The 13,163-nt window shown below is 37.8% G+C and overlaps 1 protein-coding gene across 3 annotated transcripts in view; it reads right to left on the reverse strand.

Annotated features, from left to right (window-relative positions):
* The window catches only part of LOC129769954 (putative fatty acyl-CoA reductase CG5065), a 41,688-nt gene extending 38,678 nt beyond the window's left edge, over positions 1 to 3,010 (reverse strand). The window contains exons 1-2 of one of the 3 annotated variants that reach the window (XM_055772494.1): positions 2,719 to 3,010; positions 2,557 to 2,655 (exon numbers count right to left, since the gene is read on the reverse strand). The gene's annotated coding sequence lies outside the window, so the exon portion shown is untranslated. Of the gene's footprint in view, positions 1 to 2,473; positions 2,656 to 2,718 lie in introns of all 3 variants that reach the window. The other 2 variants (XM_055772495.1, XM_055772493.1) reach the window with 2 other exon arrangements.
* Between the last annotated feature and the right edge of the window lie 10,153 nt (positions 3,011 to 13,163).

The raw sequence follows: 13,163 nt of genomic DNA on the forward strand, positions 1-13,163 counted from the left end.
TGATGGTTTAGCCATGTAAATCTGATACAAATGGTGTGCAAGAATGATGTTTACAATATTTGTAAGTGTTATAATCCAGAACAGGTCTGAATACGTGCGAAATAATCATCTGGTGATCGATTAAAAGTCCACTCGAATGAGGAGCGCATTGACACCAATAGATGGTGTATTTCATAATTCTTTAAAACATTTGATTTCGTAAAAATATACTATAAAACTACTGTAAATCATGAAAAAGACATATGTATTATCAAAATTATATTTTTCAAAATTATTATTATGAGATTATAAAAGTGGAGGTCCCAACTTTATTGAAAATTGATTGATTTTTATCATATATGTTTGTATTGCAGAAGCGACAACATAGTAGCTGTGTAACTCATTTTATTCATGTTTCAGTACAAGGTGCCTGTGTTGTATTTAAAATTACGAAACAAACAAGAAGGTCAGGTCACTGAACTTCCACACTCGCCGTTTGTTGATTACGCAGGATGTTGAAAACCATTTGCTGCGATATTGCCGATTCTTCCGACAGCACGCGGTCGACATGTCCTTCGAAATCGTGACTGAATGCATGAAAATCATCATATTCTTCCAAGCAAAGCTTCGATCCAAGGAGTACGCACGCTTGAGAGGTGCAATAAATTCGGAAGGAAATGTTGTTCCACAATTCTTCCGTCCGCATATGTCGGAAGAACGCCGAAGTATGTGGTATGTATGCGGAAGTATTATATTTACTTACAAGAAGAGCGGTGTCAATCATGAAATGTAGAATTTACGTAACATTCACTCAATTCATTCGATTAACAAAGTAAATAAAAGACAATTCAAAGAAAAAAAGTGTGAAAAAGTGAAAAAAGTGTGTCAGTCAATTACTAATTGAAATTCGAGTGTTATCTACACACGAATTTAAATTATCTATCTACACTCAAAATTCGAAGTTATCGATCGTCAAGGAACGATTTTGGAAAATCGGAAGCTCGAAATTATTCAAATCAAAAAATCAACTTAGGGCGGGATGAAGTTTGCCGGATCTGCTAATGAAAAACAAATGTAAGTTCCAGAAAGGTTGACTCAACTGTCAGCAGTTGTTCAAGAGTCAAATGGTGAATTCAATAGCGAAAAAAGATTTTTTTTAGAGAAAGCTCAAAATCAAAAATGAAAGGTTTGGCGTGATTACAATTTGCCAGTCCTGTTCCATGAACATGGAACCAAAACCACAACTAAAAACCAGAAATTAAAAGTTTATTATTCCTAGCAATTGAACTCAATTTAATTCTCCTTATGTGATAACATCTACGCAACTATATGAAGCCCATCCGAAGCGTACATAAATTCAAGTTAATTTATGGATAGAAGCGATAGTAAATACTTCAGGTACTTTCGTGGAAATTGCACCAATGAGATATATAAAATTGAAAGCCCATATAACTGTTTCTACAATTCGCAAAAACCTATAAACTGATAATGGGTCTCGATTGAAATTGAATTGAACAGTTGTGCGGAAAGCGTAACAGACTTATCAATTTACTCGATTACGGTAAAATCTATTTGTTCGGAAATGGAAATAATAATCACGTATTAGCAAATAATCTAGAATCATAACATAAAGTATTCCGTTTGGTTTGCACCAAGTCCAAGGTCTATCAATTTCGTTAATCGATGAAATGTGAAACTGAGTTCGCTTATGAAACGCAACATTTCAATGTTTCAAGGTGCAATGTTACTACGAAAAGTTACGCAGTGGTTCGAAAACATAATCAAATAAGAAGGCACCATGGAAAACGGAACGCGTAAAACGCTTAATTAAAAAGTGCGGAAATGTATCATACACGCTGTGTTTGGATCGTTTTGATTCAACCGTTTATTAAATCTAAGGGAAAATCCCCATGAATAACAAATTTCCATTCGATCGACTGTGTGTCATTAATGAATATTATACCAATTGTTTGAGTAACGTTATAAATTCAACAAACTGCAGTACAAATATAAATAGTAACAAAGTAAATACTCGAATGTCTTTCGAATAATGACATTGATGATTTTACAAACTTAGATATCGTGACCATAAATGTGAAAAATACTACGCAAAATTCTATGTTTGCATGACCATGCGCTTGTTTTCGCAAATCGGAGTTCACGGTGATTGCCGTGCAACAATTATTACCATGAAAAGAACATTTGGTTGCTCTCAAAAATCGCATGACACCCTTTCTTCATATACATGTGCATGCATCGGCTCAATTAACTGGTATTTATAAAGCCATGAATGGTTCATTGAATGCATGGCAGAACTTTCAACAAAATCATGCATTCATTCAACTCTTCCATCCATTGCCTATAACATGGAAACACTCCATACAGGTTCTCAAAGAATGTTGCATGAAACTGTATTGTGGCAGAACTGGGTTGCATGAGGTTATTATTAGCAAACATGAAGCTATCCGCGGATATGTTCTCAGTGATCACTTACATTTGGTCTGAGAGAAGGTATGCAGAGGTATGGAACAAGTTGATATTTGAATGAATACTACAGCTTACACTTGCAACACTTACTGTCGTGGGTAAAGGACACAACTAGTGACCCTCTCGTGTTCTTGATAGCCAAATTACTTTCACTTATCCTTATAATCGGTGTAATTGACACTATCCTCACTGTTCCATCAATATGAATATAGTTTAACAGAAAAAAGCGATCACTAATCAATTCAGTATTACCTTTATGTACGGGAATAAACACGTCGCAATTAAACGCCAAACACACTTCTCAGCGAATCAATTTTTTTTTTCACACTTCTAGACTCACGCCGTGTCAGAAACTCAAAGTTTCTTAATATCGCAGAGACGCACTGAAACACCTGAGTATTGTACTGCTGAAGATCATCTGCAGTAGAACCACAACCACAGCTATAATCTGCGCGAGATTGCAAAATATCACCTCAGTTAGGTTGAGTCGATAGCTGTGTTTCCAATAAAGCACGTCTTTACTCGTCGCGGGGTAGATCGCAACTGAGTTCTCTCGGAAATTGCTTTTCGCGATCATACCATCAAAGCTTGTAGCTTTGAGACAGCGACTCTGTTTGAGTCGTTTCATACAGTGCATCTGTCTTGAGCTGCTGCTGGGAAACGTTTCGCAAAAGCTATCTCATTTTCTGGCTGGCAGCAATCACATGCTGGAAACGCGTTTCTATCTTGTGTTATTGTGCTTGATCGAATGGAAATGGCGAAAACCCAAGTAACTGCTCGAATAGCATCATAGGGTCGGAATACAATAAGTTTCATTAAAACGTACTGTAGTAATTATACTTTGAATGTTCATTTCATAATTTATTTCATTTTTAATTTGTGTAATAGCAGATTAAATCTCTAACTTAAAAAAAACAATAACGTTATAAGGTAAAAAGGAAGAATAGTAAGAGAATAATTACTTTTTTTTACAGAAGTCGCTTATTTCTTCAAAAATATAAAAAGTTTTACTGCCTGTACCCGAAAAAGACTAAGTTGCAAGAGATCCCTCAAACCCTCCCTCAAACCAATATTTTACAAAGTTTGCTTATCACTGGAATCAGCAATCAAAACTAGAAAATACTCTTACATTTTTCAATTATATTTTCTGTTGAGGCCGATTTTGACAAGTTATTCCTTGGTGCAGATGGCATGACGAATTCGACATCGATTGGATGATGTTGTTGACAGCGCTAAGTCAGCATGTGAAAGGTTGACTTTTATCGCTAGGTCCTGGACGATACCGGAGTGACTCTGGCAAGAGGTGGCCTTCTTAGGGACTATGCAAGGTAGGGCTAGAGGGTGATCGATAGACCTTCACGGGACGTTGAGGCACGGTGGTGAATACAAAAGTCTTGTTTTTGATGACATATTTCTACTCTAGTATGATTTTTTCTACAGCGCCCATTTTCCACCATAACATGGCTGATCGTCTCTTGCAAATGAACCCCGGTTCATTTTACCGACCCTGTTCATTTTCACTGCATTTCCCCTACTCGCGCATGGTGTCGCAGACTGCGCATGTCTCTGTAATATTGCTATTTTGTATTTTTAGACGTTATTGCTATTTATTTAAAGAAAAAGATAGAATTGAATGAAAAAACCCAAAAAAAGAATTTCAACTTCATTCAGATTTAACCCTTTCCCGTACAACATCGAGTCTCACTCGTGGGTACTTGAATAACATTGGGCACTTGAACGCTCAACAGGCTAGTGGAATCACTTGATGTGTGGCGTATTACATAATACGAGAAGGGGTTAATAGTTCAGCCTCCTCAAAACAGAATTATTGATTATCGGTCTGTGAGACCGTGTACATGAGTACTAGGGTGTATGAGTACTAGAATGTATGGGAAAAAATGGATCCTAAAATTTCGAAAAGTTATCCCATACAAAATGTTCACTACTTCCCAATCGGAATTTATAAAGTTGACTGACCTTGTGGCTTAAATCTTCACATGCTTTAATGTTTCCGACTCCATCAGAACCATTGTCATCTCAATGCTTCAGTATTAAAGACAATTTTGCAACAATTGATGCAAACATGGCCCCTTCTTGCAATGATTATCTTTCTTGATGTCTAATTCAAATAGAGAATATTCCACACACACTACACATACATATGCACCATAAAAAGCCGCAGTCCCTGGATGCTATAATATATGGGGAACGAGAAAAGGGAATAAAAATGAGCTACTAGAGATAGAAAGAAAATTGCTTGAAAATAAAAGAGGAATAATAAGAAGATGAAGCTACTTGGAAGAATTGAGTGGAAAAGTTGCCATTTCCTGGTTGAAGTCCGAGAAGCAAGAAGTCAAGTAAAGCAAGTATATTGAAATAGTATAAAAAGCAAGCAAAAGAAAAGAATAGTTGGTGAAAAGGAAATCAGGTATGATTAACAAGCCGAAAATAAATTCAACCAGATAGAAGCACTGTTCACTCGGTAGCCTAAAATTTTGCTATCAAATAGGACCCGTAATTTTATCCACTGGGAAGCTCCAGTGAACGCGCAAGATTCCTCGCTTATAACGCCGAATGCTGGAAACCAAGTTTGCTAAAACTGGTCCGCAGCAAAGCTTCGGCGATCGTGCCACCGTCAACCCGAGAAGAGCTTAACCGTCAGGACATCGAGATCCCGTCACCGCGTGCGTCCGCAGCAGCAGCAGCCGGCCGACCATCACTACACTCTACACACCTCCACAGCAGCCATTGTAATTAGGTAACAATAAAAAAAAAGATATACTTAACTGTTTAATATTGGTAAATTCCGAGCCCTTGGCCCGCTAAATCACCTCAAATACGAGGAAAGCCGACCCTGAGCGCTAAAGGCCTCAAGTTCGAGCTAGCCAAAAAAAAACCTCGAGATCCCAACCTCAACGATCCCCGAGCACAGACCAGGGATCGAGGTTTAGAGGGAGGTCCAGTGGAACTTTTGCCTTTTCAACGTAGCACTACTTGCGTCATTTTTATAAGTAGTACTTGGTGGAGACTTCTATGCCGAAAAACACGCCCTGAATGTACTCTTGAGTGGCATGCTCTAGAATACGCGTGACCACAGTGCAAGCCGGAAGAATTTTCTTTGACGAAAAATCTCCCGACCAGAACAAGAATCGAACCTGAACTCCCGGCATGATAGTGTGGGACGCTAACCACTCGGCCACGGGAGCACCGTCTGACCACATGAAAGTAATAACTTGGACCGTGATGACAGATACGGAGGGGTACTATTGGGGATCAATAAATGTCACTCATTTTTTAGAACTGAACTGAACTGAACCTATCGGGAAATCGAAGCTGTTGCTTGTCATGCAAACATCAGAGGCAAAGACCTCTGTATTGTCAGCTTGTATTGACCTCCGAGAGCTGCGGTTAGCCGCAAATAACTTGTTGACATGTACTCACTCTTCCTGAGCCACGGTTGATCGTGGGACACTTCAACTCTCACGGAACTGCCTGGGGGAAAACAGTACGACGACAATCGTTCATCGTTGATATATGACCTTTGTAACAGCTTCAATATGATCGTTTTGAACATTGGAGAAACAACACGTGTACCTAAACCTCCTGCTAACCCAAGTGCTCTTGACCTCTCGCTTTGCTCGAATTCACTATCGTTAGATTGCAAGTGGAATGTCATTCAAAACCCCAACGGTAGTGATCACTTGCCAATCAAAATTTCCATCACCCTTGGGGCGAATTCTTCTGAATCTATAAACATGGCATATGACCTCACAAGACACATTGACTGGAAAAATTATGCGGACTCGATTGCACTAGCCATCAATTCCAGAGATGGCTTACCTCCATTGGAGGAGTATAACTTCCTTCCTCGCTTGATCTACGACAGCGCAGTTCGCGCTCAAACGAAACCCATGTTCCACTATTCGTAGAAGGCCTCCCAATTCATGGTGGGATAGCCAATGTTCCAAGCTTCATCAGGATAAATCGGATGCATTCAAAGCTTTTCGGAAACGTGGAACCATTGAAAATTTTCAGTCGTATTTGGACCTTGAAAATCAATTTAAAAACCTGATCAAAGGAAAAAAACGAGCTAATTGGCAAAATTTCGTGGGAGGTTTGTCACAAGAACGTCAATGAAAAAATTATGGAAAGTGGCTCGAAACATGAGAAATCGCTCTTCATCGAATGAAAGCGAAGAATATTCACATCGATGGATTTTTAATTTTGCACGGAAGGTTTGTCCCGATTCCGCTGTGCAAAAAATTGTTCGAGATATACCACAAGGTAGGAGCGATCTTGATTTCGAGTTTTCGATGGTAGAATTCTCCCTTGCTCTCCTTTCATGTAACAATTCGGCTCCAGGAACGGATAGAATTAAGTTCAACTTGTTGAAAAACCTCCCTGATGAGGTGAAACATCGCTTGTTGAATTTCTTCAATCGGTTTCTGGAACATAATATTGTTCCTAATGATTGGAGACAAGTACGGGTTATAGCTATTCAAAAACCCGCGTCTGACTTCAATTCGTACCGCCCAATAGCAATGATGTCTTGTATACGGATATTGTTAGAGAAAATGATCTTGTTTCGCTTTGATCGATGGATTGAAACGAATGGCCTTCCTTGGGCATAAAGGGGGCCTTTGATTCAGTTTCAATAGAGGTCCTGTCAGACAAACTCGATTCTCGGGGTCTGCCGCCTCTATTGAATAATATGTTATATAACTTGCTTTGTGAGGAACATTTGAATTTTTCTCATGGGGATTCGACAGTAAATCGGATCTCCTACATGGGACTCCCCCAGGGCTCATGTTTAAGCCCCCTTTTGTACAACTTCTATGTAAGCGATATTGACAATTGCCTTACACAAAATTGCAACCTAAGACAACTTGTAGATGATGGAGTGGTGTCTGTCGTAGGATCAAACGAATCCGACCTGCAAGAACCCTTACAAAATACTTTGAATAATTTTTCAACCTGGGCCATTGGGCTAGGGACGGAATTCTCAACGGAGAAAACAGAGATGGCGTTTTTTCTAGGAAGCATAGACCAGCAAAACCAAAGCTTCAACTTTTGGGTAAACCGATCACTCATGCTATGTCATTCAAGTATCTTGGGGTCTGGTTCGACTCCAAATGTACTTGGGGCCCATATTAGGTATCTGAGTAAATTACCGGCACCTGGTGGGGAGCCCATTCCGAAGATCTTATAATGTTGTAGCGAACAACTATTCTCTCAGTGATGGAGTATGGCAGTTTCTGTTTTCAATCAGTTGCTAAAACACACCTCATTAAACTCGAGCGAATTCAGTATCTTTGTCTCCGTATTGCGTTTGGGATGTATGCCCTCAACGCATACCATGAGTCTCGAGATTTGGCAGGCGTACTCCCACTGAAAGATCGCTTCAATTTATTGTCTCTTCGGTTCCTCATCCGGTGTAAGGTTATGAACCCATTGGTGATCGGAAATTTTGAGCAACTGATCGAGTTAAATTTTCACTTTGGATTCATGAGTCCATATCATGAATTCATCTCCATGCAGGTTGATCCTTCTTCGTATATTCACAACCGTGTTTGTTTTCCTGACTACATCAATTCCTCTGTACATTTTGATCTGGAGAAAATCCATTGAATTCCAGATTATCATCGATCGGGGATCGCTCCTACGATCTTCAATGCAAAGTATTGGCGTATCAATTCTGATAATATGTACTTTACTGATGGGTCCTCTATGATTTTTTTTAAAACCCCGATTACCTTTACTTCCCCCTTGGATCATTTTTCGATTTTCAATAAACCTAAACCGCTTTGCGCCACCCTTAAGTCGGATTGAGCTGATATTTTGCATAGGCTGTTTTCTGGGGCAGGTTTAGCAGTACACCGGGTATTTTACAAGCAGTTAACTATTGTTTAATAAAATGTGAGAAGTTCCCCTCACTTGAATCATTCTAGCTTGATTAGGAACATAAAAATTCATGGTGAAACAGTTATGCCTAGAATATCAACTTGGTACAATTGAACTTGATGTTGTTTTCAAATACTGGGGAAAACAACAAGATTTTTTGTGTGTTTTCCGAAAGTTTATGCATAAAATATCGTATTATGAAGAAACGTGCAAATTATCAAAAAGTACGTGCGTAGAACGACAGTATAGGATGTTTAAAAAAGTAATTAATCAGCAATGATTCATTGTTTTCCAAGACGTGATATATTGTAGTCTGTTTAACAACAAAAGGGAAAGTGATCATTCATTACTTAAATTGCAACCGTCATTTATCACATAAAATTATTGATTTTGACGACTTCAACATTGAAATGTATAATATAACTTTTCAACTATTCTTTCTATTGACTGGAGTGGTTCATGAATGTAGAAAAGAGAGAAAACAGAGGCCAGAGTACTTTTTTTCGACAATCTCAAAAGTGGAGGTCCTAAAACAACGAAGAGCTCTTCGTAAAAATAGGATTAGTCGAAAAATTCGATTCGGGGCAAAAGTTCGCACTAGCATTTTACGGTGAAAACTATATATAAATGATTTCAACCAAAATGTTTTTTTCATACAAGACTTACAAGAATGGCAAAACCATATAGGAGCAATGCACTCCATATACTTGAAATGATCCAACGGAGGCTTTGGGAGGAAGCCTCGGAATGACAGACCTCGGTATTCTTGAAACAGCTCTGAGGAAGAGACTCATATAAGTAAGTGATTCTATAATTTGAATCTTCCTATCAATAGCATTTCGAATTCTGCGGGGATGAACCAGTGAGCACCTTAGACGGTTCGGACCAGTATTTACGAGGGAGCAGAATGGAAAACTGGTTCTGGTTCTGGTTCTTCGAATCCCATAACAAACTAGTCTGCCCAAAACTATAGGATTCAAGAAAAAGCAGGTTAAAACATATTGCGATAATATGTCCAAAGGTAAGAAGCTGCACGCATTTCTTCCGAGTCATCAGTTCAATATGGAAAAATATTGTCGAAAAAGTAAGTTTAGCCGCGAGGGGCGAATTGGCCACGGATGTTCTCATTTTCAAACGGAGGCGTCAAAGTCATCTGATTTCGAATGAGGCGTCTTCAGGAACACTTAGCTTGTTTTGGATTCTGTATACATGAATGGTTCAAGAACTTCCAAAAAAGTGACCACAGCACTCATCCTCTGGATCTCAGTTATTTGAAAATTCACTATTCAGACGCATGTATGAACTGGATGGCATACAACCCAGGATGGCTTATCACCTAATACCAAAATAGAATTTTGTTTTACCAATACTGCCCAAATATGCATGGTTGACGTAGCCAAGTAAACGAGTTTCTCTTGTTTTTTGCTGAATAATCATGACTGTGAACAATTTGTATAAAATAATTTGTCCATTCAATAAATATCAACGGTCAAAAGTGGGCCGGAGAAATTTTATGAGTTTTTGTTATTTTAATTCAACTGAAAAACGCATTACGCCAGTTTATGTGAAAAATGTGTTTGTCGCGTTTGCGTTTATTCGCAATCTTGATGTAAAACTTGGGTATTATGTTGGTGATCTCATCTCACTCACCTGATAGGGATCAAAACGTCATATTTTCTTCGACGGTTGACAGTTCTAGTGATTACATGTAACGAATTTGGAGATAAATACTATAATGTCCGGAAGAAGTGGTCCTGTATTTGCTGTAGCCGTTATACTAGTTCCGAAGCTGGAACTGAGAATGATATGGATCTGCCAACCGCGTGTCAACCTGTCGTTCTGGATCGATACTCGATGACAAGTATGTCTTGTTCTGGTTCGAAGCGACCTGGTTCTTCTAGCTGGATAGCGGAAAATCGCTAGCGTTAAGAAAAGAGGGTCTCCTATCGAAAGCCCGTTTTGAAGAACTGTCAATACAAGTAATTTGCTGGTCAGGAGAATTAAATAAGCTCAATACAAGACTTTCGGGGACAATTTTCGTACGAGGTTCAGCTAGAAGACTAAAGAGGAGTACCACAGGATATATGCTGTGCTTTCTTTCCGAATACATTAGCCTATGCTGTTTTTATATAATAATTCCTTGGATAACTGCACTAAATGAATCTTTTGCTTTTTTGGGTGACAGATCAGAACGGTCCTGTTCGAGCATTCATGTGGAACGAAACAATTACTGGATGAAAATCAAGCCAAATCACCAGTGTTTTTTTACAGTTTTTCTTAAAGCTTGATTTCAAGAACGTCATGCTCTTCAGCAATCGAAGAAGCTGGTGAAGACTTTTAGAATAGTTCTATAACAATTACATCATGCAAACTATTTTTGAACTATATACAAGATATGTTCATTTCAAGTAATCGTTGTTGTCTATTATATGAAATGAATCAGAATATTTTAAACAAATCAAAAAGTATATGTAGGATGAGTGCCTTTTTTATATTTTCATATGTATCCTATTTCGAAACATAACTTTGCTTCTAATAAGATGAATTTGAGAAGCGAACAAACATAACATGTTTTTATGTTTAGCGTATGTATAACATAGTGAAGAATGTGAATCAGTAAAAAAATGGATTTTGATCTTGTTGGTGCTTACGTTAACCATGTATATTTGGGCAGAAAACCCAATGCACTTTCTTCTACTGCCGATTCAATGTGCTCCTAGGAGGAAAATGGCAAGGATGATCTGCAAGCACAACCACTCAATCTGAACAAATCAGCGAAGGTATCTCCAGCTGAGCTACGCCTGCTTCCGAAACAAAACAGTGAAGGAAAGGCTAGCGATTCGAAATTATCACAAGCATGTTAATTAAATAGCAATTGGAATAAGGGTTGCCAACTAATATAATTTTCAAAAATCAGGGAGAATGAAAATAAAGATCAGGATCAGGATCAGGATAGTCCATATTGGGTTTTCCGGAATGTTCGTTATCAATTTTTTGAGAAACTAAAAATATCTTTTCTATAGGCAGACATACAATTTTATACAAATTTTATCCTCCCAGAACATGACTGCTTCCACGACTGTTCAAGGTATTTTTATGATATATCTAGAGTCGAAGTTCTTGCACTCGAGAGAATACTGCTGCCTTTAATTTGTGCAGTTACGAATTGGAAATCTATTGACTAAGCTACAGAATTCCTTTCAAATTCAAATAATTTTCGTTGCTTTTATTTAATTTATCACATATCATGCTGATAAATAAATGGATAGGTTCCTCGTGAAAAAACCCGCGTTAATTGGAACATCCGCGTAACAAAATCGTTAACCTTGAATCCACGTGAGAATCGTGATTTTTAGAAAAGTCCACTATCAATTAGCTGGGAATAGCGTGGGCCAGATGAAAAGTTCATTGTCGGTTCTCTACATCAGTCGGGACTAAACGTGTTAATGTCGACACTATTCTTCTGATAACGCGAATCATTTCGGAGTAGATAGTCCATGAACGAAAGGAAGAGTAAGCATTATGCAAGTGCGAAACGGAAAGCATTTATGGATATTATGACATTTCTGATTTACAACCGAAAAAACTTTGGCAGGGATCACACTATATTTAGTACGGATAATTTTTATAGCAATGAAGTAAAATGTTCGAAAATCGGGAAAAATCAGGATCATTTTAGAAAATTCAGGCAACATTGAGTGTTTGTCAGGGTACCAGAGAACGTGCCAAAAAGTCTGGGAAATCCTGAAAAATCAGGAAGGTTGGAATCCCTGGTTGGAAGCTGCTTTGCAGAAAAAGCTACAGTAACCCAAGGTTAACTTGCGTCGGAGCCCCAGAATCGAAACCCAAGCAGAGAAAGCAACAAAAATAAATAGTTGTCTAAAAGTTAATTCACTATGAATTTTAAATCAATAATGTTTTTATTTTTAAAATGCATTCAATTCAATAACGGCTATTTTCCAGACTGAATTCCGAATAAATATTGGTTTCATTTCAACAATGAATTTCTAATAAATAATGTAAGAATAACTTTGTTTCACGCCCTGTAACTTGATTTGTTAAGCAGAAGAATTCTATGGCGAATTTTAAACGATCTCATAGATTTCATATTGCCAGTCATAGATATTATATATTTTATATATTTTATATATTATTTTCTGGGAAACGACTGAACATCGAACATTGGCCAAAACCTGCATTTTTTTGCAATTTCAAATCCAATCGAATGATTTTTGTCCTACATCACAATGTGTGTTCTTTTACTTTTACTGTATACTGTAAAAATATTCACATATTTTTGTTTATTTTTTAAATACCCTTGTGCCTATAGACACTACTTTTTTGAGCAGCAAACAGTTGTAAGAAATGGAGGTGAGTTTGACGGGTTTCTGCTTCAGATTCTGTTGCCGAGCTTCAAAAACTATTGTCGATGATATGGCCATAAATTATATAGGATGATAAGCCCCCTTCTATGAAACACGTGGAAAACCTATATCATCTAGCCCAGAAGATGCCGAATTTTCACCGACAAAATTCCGACAAGTCCGGTCTGAATATTCTTAATTTGATTAAAGCCACTCTAACATAACGCCACAATAACTGAAATACAACGAACGTATTATCAAACGATAGTGGTTGACAATACTTGGCAACTTTCGCCGCGTATAAACCAATTATTTCAACATTTTTAACCATTACAATTTGTGTTAATTTCTAAATACATATATGCATATCATTCATCTACTACTACATTGAACTAGATTGGAATGATTCAAATTAAGAATATTTTACTAGAA

The sequence above is a fragment of the Toxorhynchites rutilus genome, chromosome 2 (assembly GCF_029784135.1).
Source record: "Toxorhynchites rutilus septentrionalis strain SRP chromosome 2, ASM2978413v1, whole genome shotgun sequence".
NCBI lineage: Eukaryota > Metazoa > Arthropoda > Insecta > Diptera > Culicidae > Toxorhynchites > Toxorhynchites rutilus.